This window comes from Pseudochaenichthys georgianus, chromosome 16 (assembly GCF_902827115.2).
Source record: "Pseudochaenichthys georgianus chromosome 16, fPseGeo1.2, whole genome shotgun sequence".
Lineage (NCBI taxonomy): Eukaryota > Metazoa > Chordata > Actinopteri > Perciformes > Channichthyidae > Pseudochaenichthys > Pseudochaenichthys georgianus.
This window is the reverse complement of record NC_047518.2, coordinates 35,726,302-35,740,655: the sequence shown is the minus strand read 5'-3', so window position 1 is coordinate 35,740,655 and position 14,354 is coordinate 35,726,302. Positions and strand designations below refer to the sequence as shown.

At 41.8% G+C, this 14,354-nt stretch overlaps 1 long non-coding RNA gene across 1 annotated transcript; it reads right to left on the bottom strand.

The window, feature by feature from the left end:
* Nucleotides 1-11,635: 11,635 nt before the first annotated feature.
* On the bottom strand, nucleotides 11,636-11,953 carry LOC139435507 (uncharacterized). The gene is made up of 2 exons (XR_011644752.1): nucleotides 11,880-11,953; nucleotides 11,636-11,767 (listed from the first exon to the last, which is right to left on the bottom strand). It is a non-coding gene; the product is annotated as an uncharacterized lncRNA (long non-coding RNA).
* Between the last annotated feature and the right edge of the window lie 2,401 nt (nucleotides 11,954-14,354).

Here is a 14,354-nt window from a genome sequence, read left to right as displayed (position 1 = left end):
CGTCTTGACATCACAGATGCAGAATATACACTGTGAATACAAATGACTGTTTGACACGTCTGACACGTGTTCCGCATGCAGAGAAAAGGACAGCTGTGAAGAGGGACAGCAGTTTCAAATAAGAAAAATGTCAATGCCTTAGAAAACACCATTACCCCTCTCCAAATTGTGATCTTGTTTATAATTTGATGAGGAAATATACTCCATATAACTCTGCAGGTACTGGTGCGGCTACCACAATGCTAAGGACTGTGGTGTGACTCCATATGTTTTTCGTGTGAATGTGTTGAAAGGTATATTTATTGAACTAAGGCTAAAAGAGTTGTTTCAGGTGGTTCCGATTCATCAGCCAGATTGGACATCTGTTTCTGACTGAACAGAAAAAAGGGACTTACAAAAATGTATTTATTTTGGAGTGTGTTTTCAATGGACTTTCCAATCCTAACAACTTGTCAAGTTTATGCAACAGGCAGGTAAATTGTATAGTGCTGCCTCTAGACCTGCTCAATGACGTGATCAAAAAGCATAAAATATGCTCTTAATGCAGTATGTTCAAATACAAAATGACAATAGAGCTGTTAGATATAATGTCATGGTTATAACATGTTCTACTGCTTAAGATAATGTACTATTTGGTATGAATCATATTAACTGTCATTTTGAGAGAGATATTTTCAAAGCAGGACTGATCTATTCAAATAAAACAGATTTCAAACTCTGATATTTTTTTTAAATGTTGAAATGTCATGTGCTGTTATCAGTTAGGATCATTGGGCAGAGAACAAAGGAATATACAGAAAGGGTATAATTGACCCACAATAAAGGACCGATTTAACCCAATTGAGGTTTATACCCCGTATCTGAGAAAATAATTAGTCCGAATAATAACTTCCCTTAAGTGTGCTGTGCTCCATTAGCAGGGCCGTTTCCACATCACGATCGGTCATTCCTTATCACTACATTAGCAACAAATCGTTTGAATAGAAAAATTCTTCCTATAATTAACAGCTCAGTTTAAAAAAGGAAGATATATTATACCGTTTCTGACACAAATCCTGGATGAAAACATTTAAAATAGTGAATAATAAGTTAGCAATTTCTAGACATATCTGTAAATCACGACTGATCAACAAACATACATCCCCAAAGCCACGCCCCTGAAGGGCTAAAAATAAAAACAACAGTTCATGTTTTTTAACCAAATGTTTTTCCACAGAGTTGTTTAATACCAGATGACGATGGAGCACATTTGGTTCTGGCAAATACGACCCAGTCATGAGTCTTCTCATGTCACCTTCAATAAACAACTTGAAAGATGATATTGTCCATTTTCTTTGAATGTTATGGTTATCTTTGTGAGTCACGTTGTGCTGTTTTCATTGTGTGGACTTTTTTAAAAGCCTCTCTTTTCTTTCAAAATAAAAACAAAATCTGAAATCAACAGATACATTGATTTTAAGACTAGCTTTCGATATCTATAAACGTTGGTAAAATGTGGAAGATATAACTGACAATCCAGTTACCATCAGTGTCTCCGGCCAAAGCTAACATGAAATCAAGACGCTGACAAATGATTTCATTATTATAATCATGATTCTTCTCTAGTTCCTTATTTTTAAGGGGGATTAAAAAGGTGTATCAGAAGTACCAGTATATCTACAAACAGGATCATTCTGGAAATAGAGGGCACATGAGGATAAAGATGAGCCAACGGTTGCTCCACATTTTCACTGAGTCGGACAGTTGTAACACTTTATCTCAGCAGGTGCTATTGGACGTTTCTGACCACTATAAATAAATTGACAACGTGTGATAAATTGAAGTGTTTGAATCGCAGCAGATGCACTTGTTCCATCTGGATGCTATTCTATAAAACAGTTATTGAGTGTCAACGGTTTTTACAATTTGATGATGGGTGGAAATGTGCATGCACCGCAGCTGACCTCAAACAGATGCACGTCTCTATGATTTATCTTGTGGGCAATAAACGGCAGTAATTGATAGTACATAGTATATAATATATAATAGTACAATTCATTTTAAATTTCAATTCTATTTCCATGTCGAGAGCATTGTAAGTTCACACCTAGCAAATGTGCGCTGTTTCCAAAATACAATTTTGCTTTATTTCCTCTTGAATCCAGAATAATCAGAGCTGTAATGTAATTGCTCTCTCAATCTGATTCTGATAAACTTAACTTGTAACTTTCTGTTGAGCTAACTGTATGAAAGGACATTGATTTTACAGCAGTATCTGTCAAACTTTATTTTGACATCCTCAGGGCATGCCATTAGATTTTAATTAAAACCTTTCTGTTGGGTTTTGGTTGTTTTCTTGTCTGTTTCTTGACTGCAGTTGTCACAAATCTCACAGCTGCTCGTGTCAACAGACTAACTCTCTGAGACAATTATTGAAACATTATTATTTTGTATGTTTTTCATTCAATCTCTGAACTACATACCAACAGTGTTCTTCTGAGAAATACATCAGTGAAACAGTACATGTTGACCAAGACATTGTTATAGGCTGTGGCTCAGTGGTGAGTGTGCTGGACTTCGTATCAGGGGGTAGCAAGTTCGAGTTCCACTGCAGTCAGCATGTCGTTGTGTCCCTGATACATTTCACCCCAAGTTGCTCCTGTGGGGATTGTCCACAGTACTGTAAGTCGCTTTGGATAAAAGCGTCTAACAATGACATGTAATGTTACATTTTTAATTGGGACATGTTTTTTTTTTAGACTTTGTGTTTATCGGAATTGTAATCCCATAATTAAGTTACATACAGTTAGTATTTCTGAAAAGATGGGTATCTAGAATTTACAATGAATTTATTTGTCTTCACCAGAGCTTGTATGCATAACATGAATACGTAATGAAGAAGCCATTAGATGTTTGAAGGAGTTAACCAATACTATAATGTATTCTAAAGAGGAGTAAAGTAGAGCAATTGCTGCATCATAGTTTCTGTGTCTAACGTGTTGTTATTACTCTAAATGTATAACTTACTTGCACTGAGATACTCAGTATGGTTACAACTCATATTGAAGTGAGTTTAATCCGATCTGCATTATTCAAATGTTTTATGCGTGTCACGATTCTTGTTACGTTTTTAGTTTTTTGTGTCTGGTAGTGGGTGTTTTGCTTTTCTCCTTGTCATGTTTTCCTCCCTGTGTATTGTCAGAGGCCTGTGCTACGAAGCAGGATTTTCGCTTAGCCGGCTAACTTCAGGAAAAACTCTGGGTTTCTGGTCCTACGACGCTGGTTCTCTTTTTAGCGGGCTAGATCTCCATGGTAACTTATGCTGTGCAGCTAACCTGCCCCGGAGCAGGTTAAGTTGCGGGCTAATAGATCAACTCAGTGAAAGCACTGCTTGCTGACCAATCAGAGCTCAGTGTGCGGAGTTTAAAGCGATCAAGTCATATTACAGGAGAAAGGAAATACAGAAAAACTGCCGTTGCAGGAAAGACGGCCGGCAAAAATCACCGACTGTGTGAACGTGAACATTAATAGAATATCACCTCCATCTTCAGAGCAATCTGACTATTATAACATTAGCGTTAAGAAAGCTTACTTAAATATCTGCCACAACATAAGTAACCGGATCAGAGTAACAGTACAGTCCACGGCATATCACATCATAATGTATCCTATCATATATTACCTTATCTGAGTCAGCTTCTTGAGCCGTATCTGGCCGTGCAACACTCAGTGTCGCATACATGCAGAAGTATTAAGTATTTAAGCAACACATTAAGTTGACGAAACACTCGAGTCAAATGTAATTTAAAGTCAGATCGTGTCTTAGACGGGGCAGTGATATCATAAACCTGTTAATGTACGCATTCAAACACTTTTTCTTTTTCCAGCTGTATTCACCTTGTAGGTGCAGCTATGTGGCTTTTATCCTGGATCAAGTGTTTAAGTCATGGATGTTTAAAGTATAACTTCTTCATATGTCTAATATTATAGTTGACTTTTCATTCAGGAAGTATGACGCTGCGCTGTCAGTACGCTTGTCCATGTTTGTGATTGGTCGAATGCTCCAAATACCACCCCTTTCACGTGAACGCGCACCTAACTAGCTACAGCACGGCTGGCTTGAGCGATCCACTTGATCACCTGCGTCGTAGTACAGTTTAGCGAGAGCGCGTATGTTTTGGATTAGGCCAACCGGCTAACTCAAACATATCCAAGTTAGGTTGAACCAGCTTCGTACTACAGGCCTCTGGTCTTTTCCCCTGTGTTTTCATGTCTGTCGTTAGTTTCCCTGGTGTGTCTACTTTCCTGATTGTTTTCACCTGTCACCCCTTCTGTGTCTCCTGTGCTCATCAGTGTCAGCCCCGCCCCTGATTGTTCCCACCTGTGTCTTGTTACCCTGTGTTTAAATTCCCCTGTCTCCCAGTGTTCAGTGTCAGTTCGTTTTTGTGTATTGCCATGGTCAGAGCTTTGCTCTTGTCTTTTGCCACAGTCAGGTCTATGCTCTCTATGTGCTCTTGTGAAAGTTTTGATCCTCACTACGTGAGCGTTTTCATTTTGTTCTCTATTTTTGTAGAGACCATTTTTTGTTGTTCATTTTTGCTGTTCATGAAAAAATAAAGTATCTTACAAATACTTTACCTCTGTCTCCCGGGTCGTGTAATTGGGTCCTACCTCCTAAGTGTCTGAGTTCGTAACAGAACGAACTGACCATTATGGCCATTATAGCCGACCCAAGAACACTTCACGCCGCTCTGTCAGCACACGGCGTGAACGTTTTTCACCACGAGGAACAGCCGGGTATAACCACCCAGAGAATACAAGAGCTGAGAAGACGCCAGGCAGAGATTCAGGAATACATCTCTACACAGCTGCAACCGCTGGCTGAAAAGATGAATAATTTGATCCCTCACCTGCGGACTGCTCCAGTGCCGGCCCCAGCAGCCATGGTTCTGGCTTCACTACCGACCCCAGTAGTCATGGTCCCGACTCCAGTTTCGGCTACAGTACTGGCCGATGCCAGCTTCCTGTGCCCTGTCGGCTTACCGACCGTCTCAAGTCTCCTCTCGAGTCCCCTCTCGAGTCCCCTGTCAAGTTCCTTTTCAAGTTCCCTCTCGAGTCCCCTGCCAAGGTCTTTTTCAAATTCCCTCTCCAGTCATCTCTCGAGTTCCCTTTCAAGTCATCTCTCGAGAGCCCTCTCAAGTCTCCTCTCAAGTCACCTCTCAAGTTCCCTCAAGTTTCCTCTCAAGTCCCCTGTCAAGTTTTCTCTCCAGTCCCCTCTCGAGTTCCCTTTCAAGTCATCTCTCGAGAGCCCTCTCAAGTCACCTCTCAAGTCACCTCTCGAGTCTCCTCTCGAGTTCCCTCTCAAGCCACCTCTCAGTTTCCCCCTCGAGTCCCCGCTCAAGTTCCCTCTCGAGTTCCCTGTCAAGGTCCTTTTCGAGTTCCCTCTCAAGTCACCTCTCGAGTTCACTTTCAAGTCACCTCTCGAGTCCCTTCTCAAGTTCCTTCTCAAGTTCCTTCTTAGGTCCCCTCTCGAGTCTCCTCTCGAGTTTGCTCTCAAGTTCTCTCTGGAGTCCTTTTTCAAGTCACCTCTCGAGTCACCTCTCAAGTCTCCTCTCGAGTTCCTCCTCGAGTCCCCGCTCAAGTTCCCTCTCGAGTCCCGTCTCAAGTCCCCTCTCGAATTCCCTCTCAAGTCACCTCTCAAGTCACCTCTCAAGTCTCCTCTCGAGTTCCCTCACGAGTTCCCTCTCAAGTCACCTCTCGAGTCTTCTCTCAAGTCACCTCTCAAGTCTCCTCTCGAGTTCCCTCTCAAGTCACCTCTCAAGTCTCCTCTCGAGTTCCCTCTCAAGTCCCTACCCTATGCCCTGTGCCGTTGGAGACCCCGCCGACTACTCTTCTGCCGGGGGTCCTGCCAATCCTATGTCCTGTGCCGATGGAGGCCCCACCGACTACTCTTCTGCCGGGGGTCCTGCCAATCCTATCTTCTGTGCCGTTGGAGATCCCGCCGACTACTCTTCTGCCGGGGGTTCTGCCAACCCTATGTCCTGTGCCGTTGGAGGTCCAGCCGACACCTGTTTTGTCGGGGGTCCTGCCAGCTCCATGTCCTGTTCCATTGGGGGTCCCGCCGAGACCTGCCCCGCCGAGTTTCCTGCCAACACCGTGTCCTGTCTTGTTTCGAGTCCCATCAACACCAGCCCTTGCTCCGTCGTGGGTCCCACTGACACCAGCCCAGGTTCCGTCCAGGGTCTCGTCTACGCCTGACCCGCCAGGGGTTCCACCAGCTCCTGCCCGTCCTTGTGCCCGTCCTCCTGAGTTCCCAGCAGCTTTCGCCCTAGAGCCCGGTCTCCTGAGTTCCCCAGCCTAGGACTTCACCATGAACTCTGCCTTGCCCCCGGACCGTCCGCCCGAGGACTCAACCATGAACACTGCCTTTCCCCCGGGCCGTCCGCTCGAGAACTCCATCATGGGCTCTGCCTTGCCTCCGGGCCGTCCGCCCGAGGACTCCATTATGAACTCTGCCTTGCCCCCGGGCCGTCCGCCCGAGAGATCCATTATGGACTCTCCCGGGTCGTGTAATTGGGTCCTACCTCCTAAGTGTCTGAGTTCGTAACAATGCGCAATGGTTTGATTTGTGACATTCTTAGGATTGTGGCATTGATAAAGGAATTCAAGACAGAAATATGACTACTTTACTACTTTACCATTATTGTTGCCTTATATTAGCAATGGCAAAGAGTGACCAAAAAAATTATTACTACTATTAGTACTATTAACATTATTAAGGCATCCAAATATAAAACGTTTTAAAGGTCCCATGTCATGGCCATTTCTACTGATCATAATTCCATTGTTGAGGTCTACTAGAATAGATTTATATTGTGCAATTTTCCAAACTCACATTGGTTTCTCATACAGCATCTCTGTAAAGTAGCCTATTCACCGGTTGTTGGAGCTATATATATATATCTCTTTATATTATTTAATAGTTTAACATTTATTTTCTTGCTGTTTATAGTGTTTATTATTATCATTTATTTATATGTATTCTTAGTTAGCATCATAAGTTAAAGTAGTTTCTATGCTTTTATTTTGAAGGCATGTTTTGGGCACTGGGTGATTAGAGCACCTGGTGTAATTGTATACATTGGGGACAGGTGGGTGGTGGGAGCCAGAGCACTAGTAGGCAAACGTTTTTTACCAGGGTGTTTCAAGCCAGCAAAAGGAAAGGCTTAAGGAAAAGGGATATAGGAAACCTGTTTGTTGTACTTTGTTATCGGAATAAACTGCACAAATGGTGAAGCCCCCCCCTGTGAGCCCAGTGTGCTCTGATTGGTCGGGACGTTGAGAGCCTCTCAGCGATACAGCGAGAACAAGCTAAATTCATCCTGATCGCACACAAACACTCACAGCCGAAGTAAAAACAATAAGTGTGGCTTGATATTGAGTAAGAAAAAGGTTTATAACGCTGTGAGAATGGGTCTGTGGAGAGCATTTCTCTGCGATCCCAACTTAGTAGCCCGAAAAACGTTTACCCATTTAAACAGTCGTGGTAGATACCTTGTTTGTTTTAAACATCATAAATACACAAACAACAATAAATACTTACAGGTTGTGTACCCGAATCTCCCACTGGTCCAAACAAAGTAGGAACAGCATCGTTCTTCAGTGCCCTACGCTGTACATATCCGGCATGAATCGCTGAAAGGTTTGGGAAGCTTTGTTTCGTGAAAGGCTGGCAGAGGGTGCGGCCTCTGGGTATCCCCACGTCAGAGTACCCAGGAAGAAAATGAGAAATGTCCAACGACGCGTTTTGGGGAGGTATTTTCTGTGTTAGAGTTGTACTCCCTACTTACTTGCCTACCCCTGCCCTACAGGGTGTACTTTGATGGTTTGTGACTCTGCAGACCGTTTACATGCATAAAAACCTTCATAATACTCAAGGGGATGGGTAATAACCGGAAAAGCATGACATGGGACCTTTAAAATAAATCCCAGGCATCGTACTGGCAAGTCCTTACTTTTATTACTTGGGATTTTGGATAAAACCCTAGGACAGGGGTAGGCAAGTAAGTTTGGCCTTGGGCCAATTTTTTGCTGAGCCACAAGATGGCGGGCCAGAACATAATGAAAGCCTAATTCAAGGAATTGATTTTGGTAAGAGCGCCCCTGTTCCCCATTTCAGAAAAAACTCTGATATCGCTGATAACCCTCCCCATCAACACTCTGATGCGCAGTCAGATCCGCTGATTGGTTCACTGATGATATAGGCGCCCAATCCAGAGTCTCTGGCTAGACCCGCCCAAAGGGAGGCTCGTCCTCTCTAGCCCCATTTCAGTCCCAAAGCCAGGGCTATTATCTGTATTTTAACAGACTTATCTTTTAAATTGAGGTGTATTTATTGTTCTCTTCAAAGTAAATTTTTCTCTGAAATTTTAGGGAGGATGGTCCTCCCTTTCCTCAATGGACGAGCCTCTACTGAGTAAAGTAGATGTATTAACTAGGTAGCAGTGTTATTTAACATTGTCAAGTTCTCTGGGTTTTTGGCATTTATTTGAATGTTTGCCCACATTTGAGAGGCTTGAGGGGCAACAGAGGATGCATGGACAACTCAAATCCTTTTTCCTTTTCTTTATTTCTACTTTTCAAGGACACATTAGGATTTTTTCAGGTTGAAAACCTTTAAAAAAATATCAAAGGACAAAATAAATCAATTACAGCATGTTTTGCTTTGCAATTTAATATAGGCTATTATAACCTAAATTAATCAGTAACCAAGTATTTTACTCAAACTCAATGTATTTAATAGTTAAATAAGTACTTTAATTTACCTGGTTCCCCACAACCAGAGCTATTTAATAGAAGAGTTACGACACCGGAAGTCCAAAAACGGTTATCGTCACGTGGTTCATGTAGACGAGGGATCGTTCCCCGGAAGTTCATGGCGGGCCATGTGAATGCATTGATAACAGGAGATAGAACTACGATTTTTGGTAATTATTAGTGAATAAAGGTTTTGATTTGCAATATTTATACAACAAATCGATATGTGTATGTATTTACATCAATATGTTTTCAAAAATAAAATCGAATTTGCTAATATTAAGTGATAATATTAGGATTAGTGTGAACAACTAGTTTACATGTTACTAACAGTGCCTTGGTTAAAGAGCCTGTTGCTGTTTATTTATAGCTTTGAATTCTTTCAAACCAATATTATCTTCTTAAACTTGTATGGTAGTCAGGAGCATCACTTTCTAATGTTTATTGATATATTTAGAGGGAGGGGATCTAAAGTAATGCTTTAAAATTCAGATTGGATTCATTTCTACCATTTTCTTAAATTCATGGTAGTTTCAGTAATCCCCTGGTAATTGAGGACACAAGTTATCTAAATGACTAATGTCCTCTTTATGGCTTTCAGAAAGGACAGGAGACCGACAGGATATGATGATGATGATGATGATGATGATGTTAAATGTGTTGCTTTAGGAACATCCATTGCAAATACATGGAATTCAATAAACATAGAAGAGCATATCATGCAGTTTGTCGGTGCCTTTTGCTCCGTGTTGTCCTGGTTTGCTGTGCTGCCTCCAAGTCGCCACCATGGTTTGCTGTGCTGCCTGGGGATGCTCAAATCGCTCAGAGAAAGGAGTACGAATGTACGGCTTCCCCACTGACACAGAGCGGAGGAAAAAATGGCTGGCTCAAGTCAGCAGGAGCAATTTCACGACCAACAGCAACAAAATATGTGATTTATATACAAACACTGCATTTGCACTTTTTCACAAAACGAAAACCACGCCATTGGGAAAGCTTAATGTTTTGTTTAATACAAAAAAACAGGGAAAGGCTTGAAAAACACAGAGTTGAGACTCAGGGTGCAGGGTGAGGGTCTCAGGGTGCAGGGTGAGGGTCTCAGTGCAGGTATTCAGGCTCCATTGAATCCCCCTCTGGTTCTTGTGCTGAAAGAGGGAGTAACAGACAGGAGAAAGGGTTATACACACACAGCACACCTATTGGATGGGAAATGCCTTGGGGAGATAAGGTGTTTACTTATATAAAACAGTAGTATTAAACGTACCTTGTGTTTTCACTCTCACTTAAGTCCCTCTCCCTTTGCCATCGATCCAGAATCAGCTGAGCTGCAACATTATACAGACAGGTAATAATCAACAGAATCACAAGGACACAATAGGGCTCTGCTAAAAACACTCACTCTTACACGCACCAAAGTTATATTTATCTAATATTTAACTCCCTCCACCCCCGCATACAATCCCGTTCAGAAGCCCCTCTTCTCTAATTCAACATATTGGACGAAATGACATTAAGAGAACGGAATTTACAATTAAAAGGCTGTTCAACGTGTGTTGCTAACTTGCTTCGGTATGCTAGCTTAATCTGTTATCTGTAAACGTTCCCTAAATCTACTAATTTAGGGATAATCCACTGACATCCTTTAATACACATGTGCATTTGAATCAGATGTACTGATAATATCCGCAATATACATCTTTAAACTTCTTCTTACCTTTAAAAGTCCGTCACGAACGGTGTATTATGCTGCAACTCCACAGCTCTGCCAGCCTTGGCGCTAACTTCCGGGGAACGATTGAGAGGCTCCACGATCCGCCATTGCTGTAAAAAAGTGGTCCATTGGAGTGAACGGAGATGTCGTAACTCTTCTATTAAATGGCTCTGCCCAGAGCTATTTAATAGAAGAGTTACGACACCGGAAGTCCAAAAACGGTTATCGTCACGTGGTTCATGTCGACGAGGGATCGTTCCCCGGAAGTTCATGGCGGGCAATGTGAATGCATTGATAACAGGAGATAGAACTACAATTTTTGGTAATTATTAGTGAATAAAGGTTTTGATTTGCAATATTTATACAACAAATCGATGTGTATGTATTTACATCAATATGTTTTAAAAAATAAAATCGAATTTGCTAATATTAAGTGATAATATTAGGATTAGTGTGAACAACTAGTTTACATGTTACTAACAGTGCCTTGGTTAAAGAGCCTGTTGCTGTTTATTTATAGCTTTGAATTCTTTCAAACCAATATTATCTTCTTAAACTTGTATGGTAGTCAGGAGGATCACTTTCTAATGTTTATTGATACATTTAGAGGGAGGGGATCTAAAGTAATGCTTTAAAATTCAGATTGGATTCATTTCTACCATTTTCTTAAATTCATGGTAGTTTCAGTAATCCCCTGGTAATTGAGGACACAAGTTATCTAAATGACTAATGTCGTCTTTATGGCTTTCAGAAAGGACAGGAGACCGACAGGATATGATGATGTTAAATGTGTTGCTTTAGGAACATCCATTGCAAATACATGGAATTCAATAAACATTGAATATAGCATATCATGCAGTTTGTCGGTGCCTTTTCCTCCGTGTTGACCTGGTTTGCTGTGCTGCCTCCTAGTCGCCACCATGGTTTGATGTGCTGCCTGGGGATGCTCAAATCGCTCAGAGAAAGGAGTACGAATGTACGGCTTCCCCACTGACACAGAGCGGAGGAAAAAATGGCTGGCTCAAGTCAGCAGGAGCAATTTCACGACCAACAGCAACAAAATATGTGATTTATATACAAACACTGCATTTGCACTTTTTCACAAAACGAAAACCACACCATTGGGAAAGCTTAATGTTTTGTTTAATACAAAAAAACAGGGAAAGGCTTGAAAAACACTGAGAGTTGAGACTCAGGGTGCAGGGTGAGGGTCTCAGTGCAGGTATTCAGGCTCCATTGAACCCCCCTCTGGTTCTTGTGCTGAGAGAGGGAGCAACAGACAGGAGAAAGGGTTATACACACCTATATAGCACACCTATTGCCTTGGGGAGATAACGTGTTTACTTATATAAAACAGTAGTATTAAACGTACCTTGTGTTTTCACTCTCACTTAAGTCCCTCTCCCTTTGCCATCAATCCAGAATCAGCTGAGCTGCAACATAATACAGACAGGTAATAATCAACAGAATCACAAGGACACAATATGGCTCTGCTAAAAACACTCACTCTTACACGCACCAAAGTTATATCTATCTAATATTTAACTCCCTCCACCCCCGCATACAATCCCGTTTAGAAGCCCCTCTTCTCTAATTCAACATGTTGGACGAAATGACATTAAGAGAACGGAATTTACAATTGAAAGGCTGTTCAACGTGTGTTGCTAACTTGCTTCGGTATGCTAGCTTAATCTGTTATCTGTAAACGTTCCCTACATCTACTAATTTAGGGATAATCCACTGACATCCTTTAATACACATGTTCATTTGAATCAGATGTACTGATAATATCCGCAATATAAATCTTTAAACTTCTTCTTACCTTTAAAAGTCTGTCACGAACGGTGTATTATGCTGCAACTCCACAGCTCTGCCAGCCTTGGCGCTAACTTCCGGGGAACGATTGAGAGGCTCCACGATCCGCCATTGCTGTAAAAAAGTGGTCCATTGGAGTGAACGGAGATGTCGTAACTCTTCTATTAAATAGCTCTGGCTCTGCCCACAACCACACATTTGCCATATGTGACCCGCTCTATCGAAATCAGTCGGAAGTCGCAACGGCTCATTTCAAAATAAACGTGGATTTGCGTAAAAAACTAGTTTTTCAGGGTTCGGGTGTTTTGTTTGATTTTAAATAAACAAAGTCTTGGCTTTCAGAATATGGAACTTTTATTTCCAAAATCACACGATAAATACATGTTTGAAGCTTGTAAAGGGAAGATGACAGCTCTCCCTCGCCACTCTGCTCTTCCACAGCGCCGCTTCCCCTCCCTCCGCTGACATTATGAATGTAAGCGGATATGTCGGGACAGAATTTATTTTATCGGACAAATTTGAAACTTACCGGTCATGTTTCAATAATAACAATAATAAGAATGGTGTAGCCAGGCCCGGTTCTATGGGGGTGCATTACACCCTCAGTTGAGTCGTTATGCACCCTCATTTGAACAATTAAAAGTAAAAAAAGAAAAATTAAAAGTGAAAAAGATTTTAAGTGAAAAATATTACATTTTGCCTACTATTACTAACAATAGTAGTAGTAATAATAATAATAATAATAATAATAATAATAATAAAAATAATAATAAGAAGAATATCGTTGAAATAAAATAAATTGTAATTGTGGTTGAATAGCATTGTCTGCTGCATTTATTTGATCAATTTAAACGTTATTATGTCAGGTGCGCGTGACCTGTGCCGCTGCACATTCATCATCTGCAAGGTGCTGACACAGCAGTCAATGATGGATCAGAAAATGGTTAAAACAACCAGCCCTTATCGCCAGCATACACTGCATCTACTGCAGGTAATAACAGTTCAGATCATGGGGACATTACGTTACTGTCGTGGACACTAACGTCCTCCTGCCCGACTCGCCGGCTTTGCCCGCCTCGCCCACAGAGGCGGAGCAGCCACAGCCGTCTTCGTTGCCCCAAACACCGCCACCCCTCGGCGGCCCGCAAGTGCCAGAGGACCTCTGCAAAACAGAGCCTGCCCAGGTATATTTAAAAAAGTACCCAACTCGCCTGTACAGTGGGGTAAGGCGCTCATTTTGCAGCTCATGGTTTCAAAACAGAGATTGGCTGGAATATTCATGTAAAAAATATGCCATCTTCTGCTATGCATGTAGACATTTCGGTTCAAGTAAGTCAGATGCCTTCACCACAACTGGCTACAACAACTGGCGCCATGCTCTTATAGGCTACGTGATAAGGGACTGGGAAGGCATGAATCAAGCAAAGAGCACATAGATCCATAGATCTCTTAATGTTGCTCTCAAAGTGCACCAGATTGATGGTTTTAACTTCAACATTTAAAAAAAAATCTTCCCGGGGGAGCATGCCCCCAGACCCCCCCCAGAGGAGGTGAGGACCCCCATAGAGGGTGTTAAGTACACTCCCCACTTATAAAAATAGCACTTTACCACTGCACCCTCTCTAATCTCAGATGCACCCTTAGTCATTTTGTTCTGGAACCGGGCCTGGGTGTAGCAACGTTTCTGTTAGCAGGTAATCACCGGACTATGACCGGATATGCTGATGTTTAAAACTCAGTTAATGGGAGTCATTTTTATATTGCTTCAGTTTATAATCGTTACAGATCACAAAGTTCAGATTCATTTTTCAATAAATGATTCCACAAACAACAAACAACATACTTATTACATTCAAACAAACTACTTGTAGTAGATGAAGTACATTATTCAAAAGTGTACATTAACTTTGGATAATAACACGGGAGAAACGGATCCTCTCTTTTCCCCTCTCCCTCTCCTGACAGCCGGTCAGTTTCTCATGCAGCGCGCTAAACAGTGGGCGGGGATTCAGGTGATTATGCAGCAGCTGAT